The sequence below is a fragment of the Marmota flaviventris genome, chromosome 9 (genome assembly GCF_047511675.1).
Source record: "Marmota flaviventris isolate mMarFla1 chromosome 9, mMarFla1.hap1, whole genome shotgun sequence".
Classification (NCBI taxonomy): domain Eukaryota; kingdom Metazoa; phylum Chordata; class Mammalia; order Rodentia; family Sciuridae; genus Marmota; species Marmota flaviventris.
In genome coordinates, this window is record NC_092506.1 from 106,538,418 (window position 1) to 106,563,195 (window position 24,778).

General features: G+C 41.4%; 1 long non-coding RNA gene across 2 annotated transcripts in view; it reads right to left on the reverse strand.

Annotated features, from left to right (window-relative positions):
• Positions 1-10,810, reverse strand: part of LOC139706907 (uncharacterized) — a 257,770-nt gene extending 246,960 nt beyond the window's left edge. For both annotated transcript variants that reach the window (XR_011708613.1, XR_011708614.1), the window contains exon 1: positions 10,618-10,810. This is a non-coding gene — a long non-coding RNA (uncharacterized lncRNA). The remainder of the gene's footprint in view (positions 1-10,617) is intronic.
• Positions 10,811-24,778: the final 13,968 nt, after the last annotated feature.

Here is a 24,778-nt window from a genome sequence, read left to right on the forward strand (position 1 = left end):
ATTTATTATAAAATGGATCTTCAGTACTCCCTGAGTTTCCTACCATCAATTAACACACCCTTAAGAGTCTTCAATCAGAGACCAGCCTGTTCAAAAAACTGGAACTCTGCTGTAATACTGCACTAAATTGACTATTGAACAACTTTCTTTGTATAACCTGTTATATTCTACACAGAATTCCCAATGACCACCCAGTAAAGCAGGTAATAGGATCATCATACTTATTTTGAAGACCAGGAAACAAACCTAAAGAGCTTGCAAAGCCGTCCAGTGTCATAGGAAGTACACTGGAAAACCCTGCCCTTTGTGTCCACCGCCCAGCACCCAGGCTAATTCAGTGCCCCACACTGACCCACAGTCACAATTCACTGCACTGATTATAAAACATTTCTACAAATTAAATTTGGAAGAAAACTTTCCATATTCATGACAAGAAATGCCTCAACATATAAACGGGTTTAGCATTAAATATTTGTAAGTCAGTCCTTGTAATATGTGAAATACTTTCCCAAATAAACAATTTCATAAATGATCTCCTCATTAACCTACTAGAAAAACCTAACTGATCATGGCAGAGAAATACATCATAGTTTCATTATCAGAATTAAACTTCATTATGTTATTATTATTTCAGAAAACATGTTCTATGTGCAGACTGTAGATGTCTGAAACTCAGCTCCCTGCCCAGCTGGAGTACTCTGCCCACTGCTCCACTCCAACACCTCCATTTTGCTCCAAAATTGAAAAGAAAAATTTCAAGAACAGTGAGGTAAAGTCCTACAGAGAGGAAGGGGTGAATTATAGAGGTGTGCAGACAAACCTGCAATGAGGAACAAGAGCAGACATGAGGTTGAACCAACTCTTTGAGCACAGCTGCAGGGTATGTAGGAAAGAGACAGGGTATGTATATTAAAGAGACAGCCAGGGACATCCACCATTATAACAACACAGGTACTAGGGACAGTGATTTTAGACACATTTGAAGAACTCAGATAATACTGCATAAGCTCTCTTCATACGCACAGGGCTTTGAGTTAACACAACACTTTAACATCCAACCCCTCCTGAGGTTCTCACAGCAACCCTGTGAGTTAGGATACACATTACTGTACCTATTTTCTTGATGCAGATATTGATAATGAATCTTAAAGGCTACGCTACACAGATAATGAATCTAGGATGTAGATTCAGGTTTTTAAAAAAATGGGCAAGTCCTGAGTTCTCCATGCATCACCATGCCACTTCACGACACCATTAACTTCAAGGAAATATCCTTCAAGTATCAAAATCAGTTTGCCAAAAGCAAAGGAGCTGAGAAGTAAAAATGGCTCCAGGTAAGAGAAACCGCAAAACAGGGCATCATGCTGTTGATACGAAGGTAAATATGACTTTCTCTTAATCATTTATTATTTTATAGCTCACATTCATTCCCTCTCAAAATTGTTCCTGAGATAAAGGTTCCCTCCAAGATGGTGGGAAGAAGTCTTTCTGTGATACTGTCATGGAAAAGGAAATGACTCAGGTCTGTCTGGGACCTCTTCATTTGAACTACTGAGCTCTGAGGTGGGTGCCTGGCCATTAGTTAAGACAAAATGGGCTCTTCCCCAGAGTCTGGTATGGGGACATACGGCCCCAGTTGTAGGAGGCCCACTGGCCCACCATTGTGTTTTTGCACTAACAAGACAGAAGCCCATTGTACATCATGTGAAGGAAACTGAAAAGGTCCTTCAAGTACCTGGAATTTACAGACGTGAACTCCTGAGCCAGCCTCACAACTAACTGCTATTCCAACACCCAACCCCAGAGTAAATGATCACTGATGGTAACAGATAAGGATTGGTGATTTATTTTTTTAGCCCTTATAAAGATTGACAGGGCTGGTCTCGGCGGCACATGCCCATAATCCCAGCGGCTTGGGAGGCTGAGGCAGGAGGATCTTAAGTTCAAAATCAGCCTTTGCAACTGAGTAAGGCCTAAGAAACTTATCAAGACCCTGTCCCAAAATAAAAAATGAAAAAAGGGCTGGGGATGTGGCTCCGTAGTTGAGTGTCCCTGGGTTCAATTCCAGGTACCAAAAATAAAAAAGAGCATAAGAATATCTGAATGTTGGGGTGAGGCTTAGGATGTATATGGGAAGGAGGGAGAGCAAGCCACTAGTAAATGTCTCACCCCTCTCTCTGAGGCTTCATCTCACCTGGATGGAGTGACCTTGGCATAAATCACGTAAGTGGAAGTTTAGTCATCTGGGTCAATTCTGATTCATTCCCTCAGTGCCTTTCTAAGTGGTTGGGCAAGTTTTGACTACCATGCCTTTTACTCTCGAGATTTCTGCTACACAGTGGTGGGTCATCTTGGTAAAGACAATGTCCTCTGCACCACTGGATGCCTTGAAATGCAACCTGCCTCTGGAATCAGAAGCCCCAGCCTGTTTTTCCATTTATGAGTCATGTGACCTTAACAAGGCAGCAGACTGGTTAATGAGCCAGCATTTCTTCAACCATTTCTGAAAACAGCATTATTAAGAAGATGAAATAAAGTTATGTACATTTAAGAAAACTATGAAATGCCATTCAAATATGATCTATTTACCCACTAAAAAAAAAAAAAAAAAAAAGTGTGAGTACTACCCAGACAAAAGTAGTAATCTTCATCCTTCCTGCATAAGTTTATGGCCAGATTTTCTAAGTTGTTTTCAAAGGTAAAAATGAAGTGGAAAATCAAATAACTATCTAATAAAATCAGACCCTGAAAAGGCTAACTTGGTATGTTCTAGGCATAGAGGATAGGGAGGTTGATGTCAAAGTTGTTTGATTTAATATCTCACATGTCACTCATGGTAAATGCAGTTTCAGGGACTGACACACGAATGCCCTGTTGTTAAAAATCCCATAATGAAGAAGAGAATGTGACTTCACTAGTCGCCTCCCTGCCCCTAGAAGTTTCTATCATTTCATTAAAAAAGAAAGAAAGAAAAAAAAAACGACCACATACTGCTCAATATGGAGATTGGCCCTGAACAGTCAAGACATTATTTTCAAACACATTCTTTCCTTGCTTTTCCATCCCCATGGGGCCCTGCTCTAATTCCTGGCCTTCTGAAACCCCACGGCTGTGGCTTCCATCTTACTGAGCAGATTTTCAAATAAAGTCCCCTTGCCGTGTGCACAGAACTGCCCCCAAGAGCTGCAGGCATGCTGGTCGGGGGCTCCAATGCTGAATTTATTTCTCACATCTTGGACACGTCGCTCCCTCCCCAGCTACCCTCCCTCCGGTCCCGCTGCTCCCCACCCCCTCGCTTCATTCCTAAATCCTGCAGCTGTGACAGAAATAAATTAGCTCGAGGTACAGGTCACACCTTGGAGAGCAGTAAACGTTGTGTGGGAAATCAATAGAGAAGATGGGATTCGCCGGCAGCCGAAGCAGAAGGAGCGCTGCATTGATGGCTGTACACAAACTAAACAAAGGAGCCTGGGAACCGCCTTCCAGGGAGGGGCCCCGCTCGGGTGCCCAGTTATCCCAACACCTGAACCCCAGACGGGCCTGCAGTTAAAGACGTCCCCAACACCTGTCCATTTTCCTCACAAAGGCTGAATGTGGCTGTCCGAGTATTAGTGAGAAAGAAAAATGATGCTAGAATTGTGTATGCAAATGCGGGGGTCCCCAGGAAGCCCTGGGAGGCCCTGAGCTGAGTGTGGCGGGGGCATATGTCTGCCCCAGGAAAACCTCCCTTTTGTGGCCGCTGATGGCAAAGCCAGGGAGGAGTCACCTGGAGGGGTGACTGAAGAGATGGGATTCCTCAGCCATTGTTTAGCCTGGTTAGTTATTCATTTCTTCTTCTGTAGGAACATCTTATGATCAACCAAAGTCTGCTCTGGCTGTGATTTCTGTCTAATGTCTCTGTCTTTTCCATCTTTCATTAATTCAGGAAATGTAGTTAATTTGGGCAATGAAGGGGTTTTCACTACTCTAATACAAAGCTGTTAGAGTAGCTTAATTGATCATTCATTTCCTAAGCCATGATGTGTTGGAAACCCCAGGCTTTAGACCTGGGTTCTAGTCCCACTTCATATGGGAAAGATGTGTTTACAGAATGGTGATATGAAATCTGCCTTAGAGGCGATTGTGAAGATGAAGTGAATGATAGACATGAGTACCCAGTTTAAAAAATAGGTGCTCAATAAACTCTGGTTGCTTTCCTTCCCTCCCTCTGCCTGATTATGGGGGGCTTTCTAGTTTCTCTTGAGTTCCACAAAGTACCCACCACTGATATTTCACAAAGGGGGTTCTGATGAAAATTTAATCTGACTGAAAAGACATGATGTCTAGCAAAAAGAGATGCTCAGGATGGCTTCCAGTGCTCTCAGTCTCTAGCAGCTGCCAAGTGCACCCTCATAAACAGCCTAAGTTAAAAATCAGGGGCTCTCTATGCAAAACACAGGTTGAATGTGCCCCCAATCTCCTTGTAAACAGAAATTCTCAAATCTCTGTTGCTACATATCAAGAGCCTATTAAACTACATGTAACATAAAATTTACCAGTTTAAACATTTTAAATCTACAGGCCAGGGGCATTAAATACATTACATTCACATTGTTGTGGAACCAACACTACCATCCATCCATAGAACTTTTTCATCTTCCCCAGCTGAAACCACCTATTAACCATAACTGTTCAGTTGCCCTTCCCATGGCCCCTGGCAACCACTATTCTACTTTGTTTCCATGAGTTTGACTACTCAAGACTGTTCATATAAATAGAATCATGTAGTATTTGTCCTTTTGTGACTGGCTTATTTCACTGAGCATAATGTCCTCAAGTGACATCCATATTGCAGCATGTATCAGGAATTCCTTCCTTTTTAAGACTGAAGAATATTCCATTGTAGGGACAGACCATGTTTTGTTTATCCATTTATCCCTTGATAAGTACTTGGACTGCTTCTACCTTTCAGCTACTGTGACTAATGCTGCTAAGAACATGGGTGCATGAATATCTTTTTAAGACCTGCTTTCAGCTCTGTGGGGATATGGCTAGATGTAAAATTGCTAGATCATGTGGCCATTTTATTTTTTATTTTTGAGGAACCACCATATTGTTTTGCAGAGTAGTTGCTCCATTTGACATAGTGTTCAAAGGTTCCAACTTCTCCACATTCTTGCCAACCTGTTATCTTCTTCTTCTTCTCCTCCTCCTCCTCCTCCTCCTCCTCCTCCTCCTCCTCCTCCTCCTCCTCCTCCTCCTCCTTCTTCTTCTCCTCCTCCTCCTCCTCCTCCTCCTCCTTCTTTCTTTTTTTTCCCCCAAACTTAGCCACCCTAATGAAGGTGATAGTTCTCCCATCTTCTCAGGGACAATGAGGGAAATATATGTATGTCAACAATTTGTTTAACCTGGTTTGTTATTCATTTCTTCTTATATAGGAACATCTTATGATCAACCAAACTCTGCTCTGGCTGTGATTTCTATCTAATATCTCTGTCTTTCCTTAGCTTTCCATCTTTCAATAATTCAGGAAATGTAGTTAATTTGGGCAATGAAAGGGTTTTAACTACTCTGATACAAGAGTTGCTAAGTTGGTCATGCTTTCTTCCATCTAAGTAAATTAAGGAGAAAGCCTTTTTCAGAACAGGAAAGATGAATGCACTAGAACCTACCAGAAAACACCAAGATAATCAGAAGAATAAAAGTGAGAATTCACATTTATAGAACAGGATTAATTATCAAAAATAGCTATATTTGAGGGCTGTGGATATAGCTCAGTTCATAGATTGCTTGCCTTGCATGCACAAGGCCCTGGGTTCAATACCCAGCATCAAATATATATATTTGATTATTTCATTAACTTTATTTTCTTGTGGTAAGACACGGGATCTTCTCCTTTAATATTTTTATTTTTTAAATTTTTAACTGTACAAAATGGTACTGTTGACCACAGGTAAAATGTTGAATAGCACATCTGATCATCCCACCTGAGCAAATTGTGATTGACAACCTCAAATATGGAAACTGAGGCACAGTGAAGCAAAATAATGTATTCAAAATCATTATGTTAGTCCATTCTACCATTCCAGTGATTTTACCCTAAATCCAACTTTCACTACATGATACTACCTAACAGTTACCAAGGTTCTGTATTCTGAAAGTGCAAAACTTTTAAGGACCTTTATGCAAAATAAAAACAGAAAAGAATGAAAAGTAAAAAGCCATATTTACATAAGCTAGACTTGAAATATCTAGATTGTATTTTATTTTTTATTTTTGAGGAACCAGCGTATTGTTTTTCAGAGCAGCTGCTCCATTTGACATTCCTCGCCCCCATCCCCACCACAGTGCTCAAAGGTTCCAACTTGGGCTTGCTATTCAAGTGGAGTGGTTTTCCTAAAGTAAGCAATATCATAGAGCTAATACCTGGTATGTAGTAGATGTTCAGTAAACCAAGATGCATCTCCTCCTCCCTGTCCCTGGCATGGCCTTCCTTTCCCAGCATGGACAAGGGCATGAAGACCATGGAGAAGCATCTGAAAGAGGACTCTGAACTAAGAGGTAACTTAAGAATTTTTAAGTAGACACTTAAAATCTTTAATAACCAGCTGCTGTCCCTGAAATCTGCCTCCCGCTTCTGCGTGAGCAGACTTGTTCTGTCCGCCCTCATTTATGTGTTCCACACACTCATGAATACCATTTATTCATCTAGACGCACAATGTGGGTTTTTTGTTTGTTTGGTTGGTTGGTTGGTTGATTGGTTTGGTTTGGGGCCAGGGATTGAACCCAGGATTGCCTAACCACTGAGCCATATCCCTAGCCCTTTTTATATTTATTTATTTCAAGACAGGGTCTCACTGTTACTTAGGGCCTAAGTTGCTGAGGCTGGCTTTTAACGCGCAATCCTCCTGCCTCAGCCTCCCACGCCCCTGGAATTACGGTCGTGTGCACCACCGCACCTGGCTAAAAGTACATATTCCCAGCTAAGTGTCCCTTTCCTTCATTTGTTTTTGCAGCCTCATGACTATGTTCTTATAGTTCTCAGTACGCTGTAAGTACACAACTACAAATCACTGATTTGCTCTGAAGCAGGCCCTTGACCTTTCTCTCTCTAAGGGATCTTTCTAATGTTACTCCACAGGTAAACCCAGGAGCTTCAGAGCTGACACACCTGTGACCTCGGCAGCCTAGTCAACACTGGTCATAAGGGTCTAAGAAAGACACAATCTTGAAGTTCTACAGGCCATCTGCACATGCGCCTTCTCTTGATTTTCAGTCCCTACCAGATCTGTGAGCCCAATATAACCTCCAACTGCTCACCCTTCCCTGCATAGAGATTCCTGACATCCAATAAGCAATCTCAGTAGCATTTGAAGGTCATCAAAGATAATGAAATTGACCTCAACAGTACTGTTTATCTCAGACGCATCTGCCCAGATAACCTTCCTCTCGCTTCTCCCTGAACTGGAGCAAGGGGGCTATGACGCTTATCTTAGTCAACTTCCTGCATTATTTAGAACAGTGTTTCTGTTTTCAATAAACATCCCCTAAGTGCTACTCACCTGGTACTATGAACTCATCAACACAAACACCCTGAGGATCTAAGGGTTGAGCCCCCAAGCTGATGGGGATTCACAGTAAAAATAACATGCTTACTTTGTGTGATGTCACACAACCAACAATAAGAACCTTCACCAATCAAACTGCAAGCACACACTTCATCTTGGATGATCCTCAGGGCAGCCCTGTGGCATCCTCAGAGGTAGAGATGTAGACAGTCACAGCGAAGCCCATGTGCCTAGTCACAGCATCAGTGCACACACTTTGGATCTGCAGAGACAGGATTCAAGGCCAGCTCCCAAGGCCCCAAGTGCAACTGTGAGTGGAGTACCCAGTTTCTCCAGTCTGCTTTTTCTTCTTTATAAAGGGACTGACACAATCTGAAGCCCTGTTCAGCCATACCTTTCACCTCCATGAACTGTGGGACTCTTTTGATGTTCAACTTTAGTGGCCCAGAGTCTCAGGTTGGTGTAGAATTTCATATCTTGAGTTGAGCAACCTGAATTCCTATCTAGCCTCTGCCTGACCTGATCCAACAAGTCATTCAATCTTTCAGTTTCGTCATTTGTCAGAGGAAGATGTCAACACTGGCCCAACCTGCTTTAATGGATGGTGTTGAAGATAAGAAAAATGGAAAGAGGAGAGAGTCCCCTGAACAGTTTCAAGTACCTCTCAAATGTAAGATATAAGACCGCAGCAGGCTCAGTCTGAGGAAGTGTTTTGTACAAATCCACTGCCTTTGCTCAAAACCTCAAAGTGAATGAGGAAACTGAGTCCAGGACTCAGAAACTGACCCCAGCTTATCCCCATTCCTGGGTAGGTGGAGACCTGGACTAGAGCTTGAAGAATCTGAGGGTTTGTTTGAACTTGGCCACCACTTGGAGCAAACCACTGGCCTTTGCTATAATAATTAAAGACATAAAACCTATCTTCCCACAAGTCCAGTGGGCACAGGATATGGAAACAGGGAGAAAGCCCTCTAGGAGGGCAAGTACATTCATTTTTAAAAAATGTGACATCACAACTTTTTCTGTCCCATCATTTTCCCTTGTCACAATCTAAACTTTATCCAGATGTGAACATGAATAGGCCTGTCTTTGTTCATACTCTGCCCCCTTGCATAGCCTTTGTACCTCAAAAGGTTTCATTGCTGTTCTTTGAGAGACAAGTCATGAAGGGGAAACAGAGCCGGGAGGAGCAGAGTACAGGAACAGGCAGAGAAAACTAGCTCTGGAATTCTCCAGAATGTGAACCTCCTATCAGTGCAGAGCCAAGGTGATTAAAAAGATCCCTGAGCCCAGACAAATGCCCTCAGACACCAATGCCTTCCCTCAGAGCCCACACTATGAGTGGCACACACACTCATGGACATACACACACAGAAACACGCAAACTCGCACACACCTTCTTGGACAACTGTGCTCTCCCCTCCCACAAAGGGCTCATTGTTTCAGTTAAACTCATCAAGATCTGTGTCCCATGTTAGGGAAGAAAAGACCCAAATGAAACAAGACTGAATTACCTGGGCCCTCCCTTCAGGGACTGATCTACATCAAATAACCCAGCGTCCACTTGTGGGGAGACACTTTCATTTACGAAAAGCAGAGGCAGGTGCAGCAGAATAGCATTTGGGACTCCATCAAAGCCCTGGGAGCAGGAGGAAGTGGATTGAGATGCATCCCCTTGGCCCCTCTCCTTCTAGCTAAATCACAGGATGGGGAGCAGGTCACAGCCTGGCCGGGTCTGGCCTCTTCTCCCGTGGCTCCCCTGAGGTCCCTTCCCGCTTTGCTCCCCGATTCAGCTGCCCAGTAAGAACAGATGGACACAAGTTAAAAGAGCAAGGTCAGCTCCTTTGCTAAGTCTTATTTCACACCTTGCCCCACCTCTTTCACCCCTTTCTGGGCCACAGAGAAGGCGAGTGCGGGGCAGGGGTGCTGCTGCATTTGATTTTATGTAAAACTGGGGGGTTTTCATTTACATCCCCTGAATAGCCAGCCAGTCTGATTTACACATTGATAAAATGTGATGCTTTGTATTCCAGCAAATATTTAATCCCTGACCGATCAATAATCCTCGCCTGGCTGTGCTTTTTTTTTTTTTTTTTTTTTTTTTGAAAAGAAATAAATCCCCTTTTACTCTTAAAATTCTTGAATAAAATTAAACTGCTTCAGCCCAGGATGCACTGTTCCTACGGGAAGCTATGTGGTTTCATAACCTCTGTCCTCAGATGTTTTTAAAGGGGCCGCCTTTGCAAACTTGCTTGTCCTGGGAGCCTAACATCTCTTTAATAAATGTTGTGTGTTATCAGCTGATGGAGTAAATCTGCTCTACTTTAAAAGAAAATTAAATATTAAAGTTATTAACCTCAACTACATCCGTGCATGTACAGCCAGCAGAGTATGTTTTGCATTCTTTGCTTGTATTCACCATGAGAATCCTGATTTAAACTCTTCATCACAAACCTTGTTTCTATCTTTCTCTATACCATTTCCCTCCAAAACTACAGTTAAAAAAAAAAAAACCTCCATTCCTACACAGGTTCTGAAAAAGCTGAATCCTACACATGCAAAATACACATTAAACAGGGAAAGAGGCGACTCTCTGCTCACAAGGGGCTCCTGAAGCAGCCTCGAAGCCCACTAAAAGTTCCAAAAACAACAGCCACAAAAAAACAAAGTCCCTTTTATCTTTGGCAGCAACAAAAGCAATAACTTTCACCGAACCAATGCAAGCCAAGAATTAATATAACACAGAGCACATCTACATTCAGACTATTATAGCTACAAGAGCTCACCACAATATTTGTTTAAAAAACACATAATTTGTGGTAAAGAGAGAGAAAAGCTCTCATATAAAAAGAGGTTCTTTCAAATGCAAATTAGCCAAAAAGACATATTTTCCCTGTGTTTTAAAAATCACTCCAACATATGAAAAACATAGTTTTTGTGTGAAAAAAAAATTGGTGCACACCCACGAGTTGAAAAGGCAATTAAATTTGCTGTAGATTACCTTAACCATTAAGAAAAGTTAAATCCTGGCTCCATAAGTTTTTCAGGACTTTATTAGCATTTACTGACCTAAGTAGTCTTCGGTTCCCAGGTAGCAAAGTTTCTTTTCTTCTCCACTGAAATGCCCATCTGAACACTGAAGGGCACTGTATTACTGAATTGATCAGAAAAGAATATTGTTTCCAATCTTCTGGTGGAAAGAAGTCAGGAAGAAAGAGAGAGAGAGAGGAAAAGCAAGGCAAAATGCTGTCTAATCGAGCATTCTTCCCGGTGGGGAAAAAAAAAAAAGTAAATCCAGCATCCTGGAACGAGTTCAAACATAGCTTGACAGACTCCAGGAGAATTTACACTGAGCATGCTTAGCCTGCACGGCTTGCATGAGACACTCTTAATGAATATTACTTCCTTCCCACTGGCTATTCCTGCTGGAAGTCCACACCCACCCCTCTTTCAGAAGTCAGGAATTTAGCTTCAGCCAAAGTCCAGAAAACATGCTTATGCAGAGACAAGGCCTCCCCGATCTATAAACTTTCAGGTTGTGACCTGCAGGTCAGTCTGACAAATAGAACATAGGGGTGAATTTTTTCTGCCCTTGGTTATGTTCCCAGCTTTGTGCCTGCCCTAAACTGCAGCTCCCCTGGAGAAAAGAAAAATAGACAGCTTTCTTTTTAAAGAACACGCTGTCCCAAACGCCAGCCTAGAGGCCTTTCCCAACGAAGCTTCCAAACCCAGGTCAGATCTGCATCTTAACCCCACCATGATGATTTTACTCTTTTGGCTAAAATAAAACAAAATTCTTACCCCCAATGCACCCTTTTTGATAACTTATGCATCATCTCTCTCCCTGTCTCTTTTTTTCTCTGTCTCTCTAAAAAATACTAAATGCCACTGCACTCTGAAAATATGTTCAAATCCAGTTTCAACCTTCTGGGTCTAAACATTGCACTAGTGTACATTTAGGTCACACTACAAACAATGCTTTCCTTTTCCCTAAATCCATCTGTCATGTTTAATGACAGAAGACTTGAAATTCTGAGATTTTTAAAATAGATTACTGTTCTGACATCTGAGAGACAAGACTCTTGCTCTGTTAAAAAAAGGGGGGGATTAGAGGGGAGAGGAAGATAAGAAACAGGGGAGGATCTGATACAGACAACATAGTAATGGAAGGGCATTTTTATATTTTAAAAAAAATAGTAAAATAATAAATAAAAAAATAATAATTAAAAAAATTGTTGTTCATCTGACATTTCCAGGGCACCATTTATAGGTATCAAATTTCAAATTATAATGTGGGAGGTGGGTACTGGGGTTTGAACTCAGGGGCATTCGACCACTGAGCCACCTCCCCAGCCCTATTTTGTATTTTGTTTAGAGATGGGGTCTCACTGAGTTGCTGAGCACCTCACCATTGCTGAGCCTGGCTTTGAATTTGTGATCCTCCTGCCTCAGCCTCCTAAGCTGCTAGGATTACAGGCCTATGCCACCACAACCAGCACAAATTATAAATATTATTAAATACCCATTTGAATTAAACAGTTTACCCACCGAACATGCACCCATGTGTGCACACACACTCTCGATTTTTGTTTGAAAAGCACTGAGGCCAGAGTATCCAAAGGCAATAGAAGTGTTCCAGAAGCATGGTGTGCCCGGCCTCTAATACAAAGCCCATCTAGTTAGCATTGACTCATTGGATTAATAAATAATGCTTCCACGGATCTGATAAGAAAACCCATTGCCTCTCCATGCCAGCTACACTTGACCCAGTCGTGCTGAGCTGCTATGATAGGCTCCCCTTATCTAAGGCCCTTGTTGCACAAAATGTTTCTTTGCCCACTATTGAACAAATACAATTTCCAGAGACATATTTTCCTTCCTGTAATTATAAGGTTTGAGGAGCACTTAGGCATGGGGATTGTTTTGTTTTTAGGTTTTGCTTAAGGGTTGAATAAAACTGAGTCCCCCGTTCCCAGTGTGTTTATTTATACTATTATGAGAGCAAACTAAGTTTTCAGCAGTTAGATGAAGCCCAAGACAAATGGAGTTCTAAGAAGCTAACCAAACCTCATGGCCTCTTGTCAGGAGAGTATAAAATTCTTATTTTATGTGTATTCATCCAGTTGACCCATAGAGATCAGACAGCTCACCCCACCATACACACACACACACACAGGGCAGGGACCCTCTGCCCACCCCAGTGCCCTGACCACAGTCACCTTACTTCCCGGCCATCAAGGTACAGGTGCAGGTGCAGGTGTCTTCTTCCATGTGGCTGACACTTACCCCTGGACTTAATTTGATGTTCTGGGAAATGGAGGAGACTGCATACAGGTAGGCTTTTTCTAGCTTGAATTTTGACACCACTCTGCAAAGCTAAAATAGTCTTAACAGTGACATCATATTCACTCCATTAACAAATCTTTCCTGAAACCCTGCTCCCAACATCTGACACTCACTTGGGCACCAGAAATTGAGGAGTGAAGAAGACATGTTCCTGCCCTCAGGGAGCTTACATTCTGGTGAAAACATTTTTTGAAAATAATAAATAAGTAGCTAATGAAATAATGCATGCTGTGAAAATGCTAGGAAACAAATAAAAGGGAAATGATGAGAAAGAATGTCATGGAAACCAGACCATAGGTGTTGGGAGCTGGGAGCCACAGAGTTAGGAAAATGGGAGGTACGTTTGGGAAATAAGTTGTAACCACTCCAGTATGTGTTAAAGAGAAAGGGTGTGTTATGACTAGGCGAAGGCCTGGAATAAAAGATTAAGGCATTTGCATTTAACATCTCGTGCTGAATGAGAAGCCACTGAGGACTTTTGAGAAGAATTAATATGACTAGAACTATTCTTTAAAAATATTAAAATGTTAACCAAATACCAGGGTCCCACCTTATCCTCAGAGGATACATGTCAAGAGCCCCCGAGATGCCTAAAACCACAGATAGTACAAACCACACATATAATGCACTTTTCTTTGCACATACACATCTATGATAAAAGTTAAATTTGTAAATTAGGCACAGTAAGAGATTAACAGCAATAACTAATAACAAAGTACAATAATTATTTATAGAACAATAAAATAGGCTTTATTAATTAAAACAAAGATTACCTGAACACCAGCACCACAGGGCCATGACAGTGGATTTGAAAATCTAGATGGCCACCAAGTGAGTAAAGGGCACACATGACATGGAAACCCTGCACATTCCAGGTGGGACGGAGCAGGGCAGCATGAGGTCTCATCACCTTACTCAGAATGGCATGCAGTGCAAAACTGAACAGCAGCTTATTTCTGGAATTTTCTATGTAACAGGGTTGACTATGGTTTCTATGGTTAACTTCTTTCTGAAAAGAAAGCACAGGTAAGAGGGGACTCATGTATAGCAGTTTGAAGAATAAATTGGGGATGGTCACACACACAAAAACAAAACTTTTGTAATAGGAGGACATTTTCAGAAAATGGTGAAAACATTTTTTAAAAAAATAAATAAGTCGCTAATGAACAAATTAGGAAAGGAAAGAGACAGGAAAGCACCTCATCTAGGACAGTGCCATAGTGATGGGGAGGAGAAAGCTGTATTATTGACCAGAATGACGGGCTTTGACAACTAATTGGCTATCTATGAAAATGAGTTTGAGGAGAACTCCAGGATCGTTGCTCTCAGAGTGATCGTGCCTTCAACAGAAACTGGGCAATCTGGGGAAAGAAAGTTGTGTTGGGCACAAGGAACAACTCAAGTATTTCCCAGATGTGTGGTATGTTGAGTTCGAAAGTTGGAAGAATATCCAGGCTTTACTACTATTTTAGTCAGAAATTACATTTAGTCTTTAGTAGAAACCTACTAACAGTCAAACACCTATGTGTTTATTTTTTTCTCATTTAAAAGAAATTTAATGGTTGAGAGTTCCAGACACAGCCAGCAGGGGCCTGAGGCCTTCTGTCCTTTTGGCCTACATTCTTCAGGCATGGTGTCTGCCCTTAGATTTGCTTTACAGCCCATTGTAGATGCTGGAGCTCTAACCGTCACATGTCATTTCAGCAGTCAGAAGGGAATAAGGAGCAAGTTAAAGGGTGCCTGCTGAATTGCTTTTCTATTGCTGCTATAACAGAGTACCTCAAATTTACTGAAATAAAGCAACACTAATACATGACACTTCCATAGGTTCGAAATTTGGCATGGGCCTCTGCAAGGTGCCAGCACGGCTGCCTTTCCTTGCAGAGAGTCTAAGGGATCTTCTATCTGCTTGCTTTTATCAGATTCTAATGCCCACCTGTATTTCTTGGCTTAAGGCCCCTTCTTTCATTGTCAAAGCCAGCAAAATGTGGGTTCAGTATTTCTCATGCTGCGTCTCTCTCTTCCTCCTCTCTTCGCTTTTAGGGACTCTCATAATATATAATGCCCCCCACCTGGATCATCCAGACAAATTTTAAAGTTACCTGATTTGTGACCTTAATTCAATCTACAACTTGAATTCCCCTTCCATATGGAAGGTGACATTATTCATGGGATCCCAGGATTGGGACGTGGATATCTTCAGGTAGCATTACTTTGCCCACAGTTGCCGTCAACTGGTTTAACTATCCTAATACAGACTTCTCAGAAGCCCTATCCAGTGTCTTTAGCTTACATTTCAGTGACTATCCCTATCTGTAAGGAAAGCTAAGCATACTACTACCTCAAAAATACAGGGGTCTCTTCCTAAGGAACCTGAGATAATACATATTGGATGGATAGTCTCTGACATCAATGTCTAGCCTGTGTGGACTACTAGCCTGCTTGGTGGCCTTATTCTATGTTGTATCTGTTGTCCATGCTGCTGATTTTCTAAATCACATCTGATTAAGAAAAAATTATTGTTTGAACATTTCTATTAACTACCCACTTTCTAAGGGACAGTCTGATATGGAGGGCCTTTCAAATGCTCACTACCTTTCAGCCTGACTTCTACCACTTGACCCCACATGTACGACTGTGGTAAAAAGTAACTCCAGTCCATAGACTTCTATTCCCTGAGAATTTGCATCCCCTTCAAAGATAAGCATTGTAACACTTTTATTCTACCTTTGTCACTCTGGCCTCTCAAATCCTAGACCCACGCTCCTCCAACAATCTTGTCATCCACCCTTTCTCAGCCACTCAGCCCTATTACCAATGTCCACACAGTCCCCAATATCTTTTCTTTTAACCCAAGGGCAGTCTACCACTGAACTACATCCCCAGCCATTTTTATATTTATTTATCTAGGGTCTCACTAAGTTGCCAAGGCTGGCCTCAGATTTGCAATCCTTTCTCAGCCTTCCAAGTAACTGGGATTACAGATGTGTCCCACAAAACCCAGACATTCCCTATAATCCTAAGCATCCTACTCATCAGCCCATCACAGAACTCCTTATCCTTTCTTCCTACTGCCTCCTATACTCTAATCTCAACTATCCTTCAAACTCATGGGAACCTATAGTTTATTGATTCTACTTCCATTTCACTATCTTCACCCTAGCATTTCTCATCATCCAACTTAAAGGCGTGGACAATCAACAGAATTACCCTCTGTGCACATGCTCAATTCCTCTGAACCTCTCTCACTGCATCATAGGTACAGTGGGTGCTATGGGGCAATGTGAGGGTCCTCCTTTGGTGTCAAGGCCCCCAGTACAATGCCAAAGTATTGACTCTGATAGCTCATGGCTGAGCCTCTGTGGAAGCTGTCATCAGCCAATGGGATCCAACTTTCAAAGGATCCTCTAGAGACATTCCCCATCAAGTGGAGGGTACACAAGCCAGATCTCTTTGCCTTAATCTGAGACAATTCTGAAGATCTCTGCCAGTTCTACTGCACAACTTCATAGTTCCATCACTCCTCTATCCAATCCTGCTTCTCTCACTTCTTCCCAGGTATTTTCCCAAAAAAATAGTCCCCCTAAATCTTCCTGCATGCAAATCTGCACCTCACAGCCTGTTTCCAGGGAATTTCATCCAGTTGGTACCATAATTTCTTGGAGGCACACTCTAAAATTAATTTGAGGGCTCAGGATCACCTACCCTGAGTCACAATTAGGACTCAGTTCCTGTGGCAGTTGTTAGTGGGTAGCTCCTGGCATGCTGCCATGCACAACTTTCCAAACATCCACCCGTGGTGAACTGGATAAGATGCTACCGGGATGAATGCACTAGCAAGAATGACCTCTTAGAACCTTGAAAGATGAAGCCTGAAATTGGGTAACTACTGTCTGGGGCTATTGATGCAATGAAGAATGAAAATAAATGGCTGAAGGTGAATAATCATCAATTAAAAGTTAAATGTGAAAGCCAGTTGGCCTCCTTAGCAGCATTGAAAGAGAACTTCTTTTCTGCAAGTAAAAGGATCAGAAAGCTGAGGACCAGCACCAGAATTTAGGTATAAGTATTGCACTCCAATGGAGAATGAACATCTGATCCCCAGAAGGCCACTATACCAAGGTTGGGACCCAGGTTAGGAAAGAATGGCACACTAAGAACTGGGAAGGGGACATATACATTGATGTCCTTAAAGATCTAGAATTCTGAGATTCTCTGAAACTTCTAGACCAAGTTCTACAATTCTGAGATTCTCTGAAACTTCTAGACCTGTAGCAATGGCCTACTTGTCCCAGTTCAAAACTTGCATTCTTATCATTTTTTAAGACAATTCAGAGAACTTGGCTTTGCAAGATAATATTATCTTGTGCCTTCTTTAGGATCCACAGATAACTGTGGAAATGATTTATAAAACATGGTTTTTATTAATCTTAGAGAAAAAAAAAAAGACAGCCAGCAAAGGGTTGCTTAATTTATATAACCAAAAGAACTCAAAAGTGGATGATCAGGATGTTGAAGGTATCCACCCCAACAAAAAGTCAAACTTCTTTGACTAGAACAGATACAGAGCCCATGGAATAAAGGAGAGGCTGAATTCAAAAATAATTTATCTGATTTTTTTCAAGAAAGGGAAAAGTGATAGAAACTTAGTTACTGATAAAAAAAAAAAGAGTGAATCGATATTTCCAGAACTATGACATAAGTTGAAAACATTGTGGCTACATCATTAGAGTAGGGACTTGGGAATATGTTAATACATGAATTCTTGTCCCAGATCCAAAGTACAGTGACTTCATTTGTCCACAAACATATCCTCTGATCATTTCTGATACTTAAATTGCAATTGGAATAGACACATTTGATAACTGGCAAGATCTACATTCTAGCTCTTTGGGCTATGAAATAAGCTATCTAGTGAGGAATTCAAGAAGAATTCTTTAAATCATATCCTTTTGGCCAAGATAGTAAATCAAAAATGACTTATCCCATGGGGAAATGACAGAGATAATTCACCCTAAAGACCAAAAGAATGCAAGGGTGATGGTTCCCATCAGATCCCATTTAATTCACCCGTCTGACCCCTACAAAAACCAGATGGATTGTGATGGATGACAGTGATAGAAAGAAAAATTTAACCATGTAGTAACTTCAATTGCAGTTACTTTTCCAGATATGGGATCTTTGCTAGATACACAGCCTTAAGCACATGGTGTACAGACAGCCACTGATCTGGAAAATGTGTTATTTTCCATCCCTTTGAAAAAGTAGGATCAGAAACCATTTGCATCCATGTGAGATGGGTGAAAGTATACATATATACGCTTGCCACAGGGCTATACTTCCTCTTAATAATGTGTCTAAAGGAAAATGAACAGTTGGGACATTACATGGCACATCACATCATCCCACTATATTCATGACAACTCATTAACTTGCCTGGATGAACAAATGGAAAGCATATTGGAAACCAAATGAATGAGCAATAGAATGGCCTTTTGAAAGTATAGCTACAGAATCAGCTTAGAGATGATATCCCCCAAAACCTGGGGTGCTCTTCTCCAAGGCATAGTATACACTTTAATTCAGTGATCATGTTATGATCCCCAGCCCCCGCAGTAGGCAAGACACAGGGTCTGGGAACTAAGTGGCCCTGCTTCCCTATAGTCCCAGTGACCAGCTTGTGAATTTGTGCTTCCTAATCCTAAAACTCTGTCCCGCATGTCCTTATTCCCAGAATTGAAATCGAGCAGCGGACATCATAAGGTTACATTAAAATTTACACTGTGGCTATCGCCAGTCACATTGAAATTCTTATATTAAATAATACCAGCCATCAAGAAAAGAAGTATCCATGCTGTTAGAAGAAATCTATCCTAACCATCAGGAGAAAAATAAGAGGCTCTTCCATAAAAATGAAGTGAAGACTATGTTCGCCAACCAAGTGATCCAATGGAGGTACCTGCCTGTCTGTTATGTGCAGATGGATAAAGTCGACAAAGTTTGAGAACGGCTGGGCAGCCAGCCATTCACAGGGAATTGGGGGCTCAGACATCCTGTATATGGGAATCTGGGTCATACCACTAGGTAAGTCACCTGGACAAGAAAGAGGAGACTCTAGAAAGGACAGCGGAATGAGATCAGAGGCTCTGTAGGCCAGTTCCAGAGGTGAAAAGAGCCCCACTAACCTTTTATAAGTTTCTCCAGGAAGCGACCAACCAGAGCCCTGAGGAGGTCTGAAAAGGAGTCCACTTAGTACACAAGCAAGCTGTGCAAAGGGCAAACTAGCAGACTCTGGGGCACCAAATATCACCTCCACGCTTTCAAGGCTGAGGCTCTCAAGTCCTCACCTACAGGAATTTTGATTATTGTCATCTCACAGCTAAGTTCTTCTTGAGGAATTCCCCTCACCCAAAGGAGCCTCCTGGTGTACAGCTATGCTTCCTCCACAGGGCAATCCCCACACCTAATTGTCCACAAAGGGGCATCGATGCTCAGTCTCCCTGCCTCGACGAGGGGCAGCCCCGCGGGTCATCCCAACTATAGCTCTGTGTCCTCTGTTAGAACTGCACTACCATCCAGCTTCTCTCCTCTGTCCGTTTCTCCTTCCCTTACAGAGATTGCTTCTAGAAATATTTCTCAATCAACTTCTGCACATGAATCTCCTTCTCGTAGTCTGTTTTCTGTAAATAAGATGGCAAAATTTGAAAGAAAAAAAAAAAACCTGGATAAATCCAACTATTCCCTTACTCTATGCCTGCATCCATACAGCCAAAGACAACTGGCAGGGCACACAGACATTCAACCAGCCTCACGCCACACTCTGCTCACTGATGCTCGCACGGCCCAGCACTCCCCAGAAACCACGGTCTTCTTCCCTGGCCTGTCCTTCTTCCACTCTCCACAACTAGCTCTGATTTTCTCCTTTAATGCCCGGCACTCCTTCCTAGCCCTCTGACCATCAGTCTTGCTTTCTACCAGTTAGTGAGAAAAATGAAACAATTGAAAGAGAAAATCTTCAAAAGCTCCCACCCCAAATCTACCCACCTTCCATAATCAAAGTGAATAGACTCTACCTTCTTATCATAATGGATGAACTGTCCATCATCGCAGCAGGGCCAGTTCCTCCACGTACACATTAAATCTCTATCCTCTCTTGTCCACTTGAAAGTATTACTCCACAAAGTCTCTCTCTGTCTCTGTCTGTCTCTGTCTCTGTCTCTGTCTGTATCTCTCTGTCTCTCTATCTCTGTCTATTTCTCTCTCCATCTGTCTCTCTTCATCTCTGTCTCTGTCTCTCTCTGTCTCTCTCTCCATCTCTGTCTCTGTCTCTCTGTCTCTGTCTCTGTCTCTGCCTCTGTGTGTCTGTACCTCTGTCTCTGTCTCTGTTTCTCTGTCTCTCTCTCACACACACACATGCAAGTACAGTGTCTCTGTCTCTCTGTTTCTATGTCTCTATCTCTGTCTCTCTGTCTCTCTGTCTCTCTCTCTCTCTCTCTCTCTCTCTCTCTCTCTCACACACACACACACACACACACACACATATACACTGTCTCTCCTCCCTGTGTCACCAAATTTTCCTTTTCCATTAGATCAACTGCAAAATCAAAAAAATACACTGGTATTTCTCTGATTTAAAAATTCCTTTTTAAGTCAGCTTCCCTCTCCATAGCATGACCTTTGGAAAGAATTCCCTAGTAGATCTTTGGATATCTGTTTTCCCATGTTGTCTTCTTTTTTAAAATCTTTGAGATATAATTTACATACTATAAACTCATTCATTTAAAGTTCCTAACTCAAGGTTTTAGCATTCACGGAGTTGTGCAACCATTAGCACAATCTAAGTTTAGAATATTTTTATCACCCCAAAAAGAAACCTCCTGCCAATTAGCAGTAATTAATATTAATTCTCTATTCATCTCCATCTCTCATCCTCTAGGCTCAGGAAAACACTAATCTATTTTCCATCTCTATAGATTTGCCTATTCTAGGTTTTTCATGTAAAAGGAATCATCTGACCAGTTTTTTTCACTTAGTGTAATTGCTATAGTTTGGAAGGTCCCCCCAAAACCTACATGTTGAAGACTTGGTCACCAGCAAGTGGCACTGAGGGGAGGTAATGGGGCCTCTAGGAGGTGGGGCCTGGTGGAAGGGAATTAGTTCATTGGGGGCATGTCCTTGAAGAGGATATTGGGATATTGGGATCCCTATCCTTCCTGGTTCTCTTTGTTTCTAAGCCACCATGAGGCAAGCAGTAACCACCATGTGCTCTTTCCATGGTGTTCTATGCTGTCACATTGTCCAAAGGCAATGAGGTCAAACCACCATGGACTTAAACCTCTGAACCTGTGAGCCAAAATAAACCTTTGCTCTTTGTAAGTTGTTTATCAGAAGTCTTTGTTGCAGTAATGGAAAACTAACACAATAATGCTTTCAAAGTTTTTCTATGTTGTACATGTATCTGTGCCTCATTTCTTTTTTCTGGTTGCATGATATTCCATTAGAAGTATATACCACATTCTATTTACCTATTCATCTGTTTATAGACATTTAGGTTGTTTCCACTTTCTGACTATAATGCATAATGCTGCTATGAACCTTCAGGTACAAGTTTTAGTGTAGAAGTATGTTTTTATTTTGCTTGAGCCTATATACTAGGAAAGGAATTGTTGGGTCATATGGCACAATGAACACATCAACTTTTTGAAGAACTGTCTGATCATTTTCTAAGTTGCTACACCATTTTACAGTGCATAAGGGTTCCAATGTCTCCACATCCTGTCAACACATGTGATTGTGTCTTGTTGTGTTTTTTTTTTTTTTTTTTGCCATAGTCATGAAGGTTTTGGTGTGATTTCCTAGTAGCCTATGATAACTAAGCATCTATTTTTCATGAGCTCCCATTCTGTCTTAAACGTGCCTCTCACATGGCTTAAAATGCCTCTCACATGGCTACCAATGATCACATTGCTGCATCCAGTTTCTCCATTCCTTTCCTTCTTTACCTATTTGTAGCTTTAGACATAGATGAAAACTCTGCAAAGCACTTTACACTCTTAATTTCTAAGATGGTATTTCGTCTGTGTTTCCTCCTTCATCTATGGCTACTCCTATGCATTTTCTTTTTCTGGTTTGTTCTCATCTCTCTGACCTCTAAACGTTAGCTATCCCTAAGGACTGGTTCTAGAATTTTCTTTTCTTTTCTTTTCTTTTGACCATCTACACTCATTCCCTACATTATCTCACCTAGGATGGATGTCACTTCTTCTAGAATCATGACATCAAATGCCATTTATGTGGTCCTGGTAACTCTTAATATTATATCTTCCAACCGGACCTCTCCCCCTATGTCATCACTTCTAAGATATCAAAAAAGCAATGTTAAACATGCCCCAAATTGAGTCCCTATTGTGTTTCCTCAGTCCACTTCCTTTCCTTTATCCATCCCTGGCTATTTACTCAAGCTTAAAGCAGTGAGGTTATCCTTGACTCTCCCTTCTTTCACATCTCACGTCTCAGATATCACAGATTTCTGTGGCTCACCCTCATAATGCAGTGCCCCTCCTGATTGGCTGGTTCTCCAGCTGAATTCAACCAACTGTAGATTTTAAACATATTTTTAAATCTGTGTCTATACTGAATATGTACAGATTTTTCTTGTCATTATTCCCTAAATAATATAACAATTATTTTTGTAGCATTTACATTTTGTTAGGTATGAGTAATTAGAGATGATTCAAGTATATGGGAAGATGTGCACAGGCTATGTGCAAATACTATACCATTTTATATAATGATCCTATTAAAACCTACATCAGAACATGTCTCTTCCACTGGGAACCCTGTAACAGTTGTCCATTTATTCATAGTTTTTTTAAAAAAAGGCTTTTCTGTGAATTACAAGATCCAAAATTATCTGCCCCCTCCTTACCTTTCATTTTCTACCACTTCTGACTTCTTTGTCCATCTTGCTGCTCCTCAGAGGCTCTACATGTGCCCCTTACTCCAGCCTTTACACTCGCCAGTTCCTCCACTCAAAGCATTCTTGCCCCTGATATCCACATGATCAATTCCTTTGCTTCCTTCCTATCTTTATTCAAAAGTCTCCTTTTCAGGGAGTCTTTCCTGGTCACCCCACCTACAATACAGTTCCCCTCCTAACATTTTGTATTTCTCATGCCTCTTTCATTTATTCTTTATTCTTTTTCAGTTCCACTTGCATGTTACATAATTCATGCTTTAATCATTCATCTTATTTCTTCTCTGTCTCCCTAACTAGAATGTGAACTCCTTGACATGGAGTCACCCATGTCAAGTCTGTTTGCTCACCCGCATATTCCAGGCAACTGGAAGTACTTCACACATAGCAGATGCCCAATAAATATTTGTTGAATGAATCCCTTTGAACACTAGAATGTTCTTCCTCCTGTTCTCCATCTGTAAAATATATCCACCTACTCCGACACAAATAAACACTACCTTCCCTCTAGAGCTCCCCTAGTTCTGCTGACTTCTCTTCCCTGTCAGAGTCAGTTGCTCCCCCTTCTATGCTCCAAGAGCACATTATATTTAACCTTTTCCATTGTACTTAAAATATTGCTTTGTGGTTTCCAGTACCTAATTTTCCCAAAGATAATGAGTTCCTGTAATGCAGAATCATCACCTTATTATTTTTTAATAATCCCTGGGGCCAGGCTCATAATAAAATTAAATACTAGTGTTGAATGAATCACCCAATACGCCTTCTCTTTTTTTCAGCTTCTTCTCTCCCCTTTTCACCACCCCTTGTCACCACCCAAAATGCCAGCTCACTTTGCTCCCAAATTACCCATGACCACCATTCTGACCAGACTTTCTAGGTGTCCTCTGTCCCTTGGTCCCAGATTCTCTCTCTATACTCTCTTATTCTTGTTTAGACTGTAATTCTCTCAGTCATTTGCTAAGTTAGATAATATAACAAAATAATCACTGCCAAGATTCCAGTAAAAGTAATGGATTAACTATTGAGACATTAAGTTTCAATGTTACTACACGTTTTTCAATCCAGGCAACTAAGCAACATTATGTTATGGGAAGGAAATTTGGAGGTGGAAGACCCAACAAGGCCTTTTGAAGGCACTATTTGGTGACTTCCTGGTGCTGTGATTTGGAAGGTTTTGACCTCAGGGTAAATATTAATTTATTCCCTGAGGACAGAAAGCATTTTATCGAGAAGAGAACAGAGGAGAAAGGCATAATTGTACTAGTCACCTGAGGAAGGGAAGAATGGGGACTTGTGTGACATCATGACAGGGACAGTGCTAGGGAGGACCCTGGTCCCTTTCCAGTCGCCCCACTTTGCCCTATTTCCAAGGAAATGAGGATCCTGGATTCAAATAATCCAATTCACAAATGGCTCACTGAAAAGAAGAAGCCATACAACAAGAGTCACTTGAAAATGCTTTGGAGATCAGAACACACCATTAATTCATCAACAAATAGTCACCAAGCCTTGCTAACTAAAAGCATCTCCAAATATATTTTGCATTTTGAGTGTTAACTCTGTGAAGGGCACTAGGGCTACAAAAATGACCATAAGAAATCCTTGGTTGGAAAGGAACTTACAATGTAATAAGGGGAAAAAATCATTGCCAGCAACTAGGATTAGTTACAGACAATAGAAATATGAACACAGCATAGTGTAGAGCCAAAATTCAGCTCTGATTAGGTAGCTCTGGTTACATAGAAGCTATCACATGCAATTCTTAAGGTAGGTATTCAAGGATGCAAGAATGCAATGGGAAAGTAAGAAAAATGGTAGAAAGAACAGCACTTAAAATTCAGAGAATTGTGGAATCTCTCAAGTTGAGGGAAATTATTAGTGATCTGATATGGCTGGATCATAGGG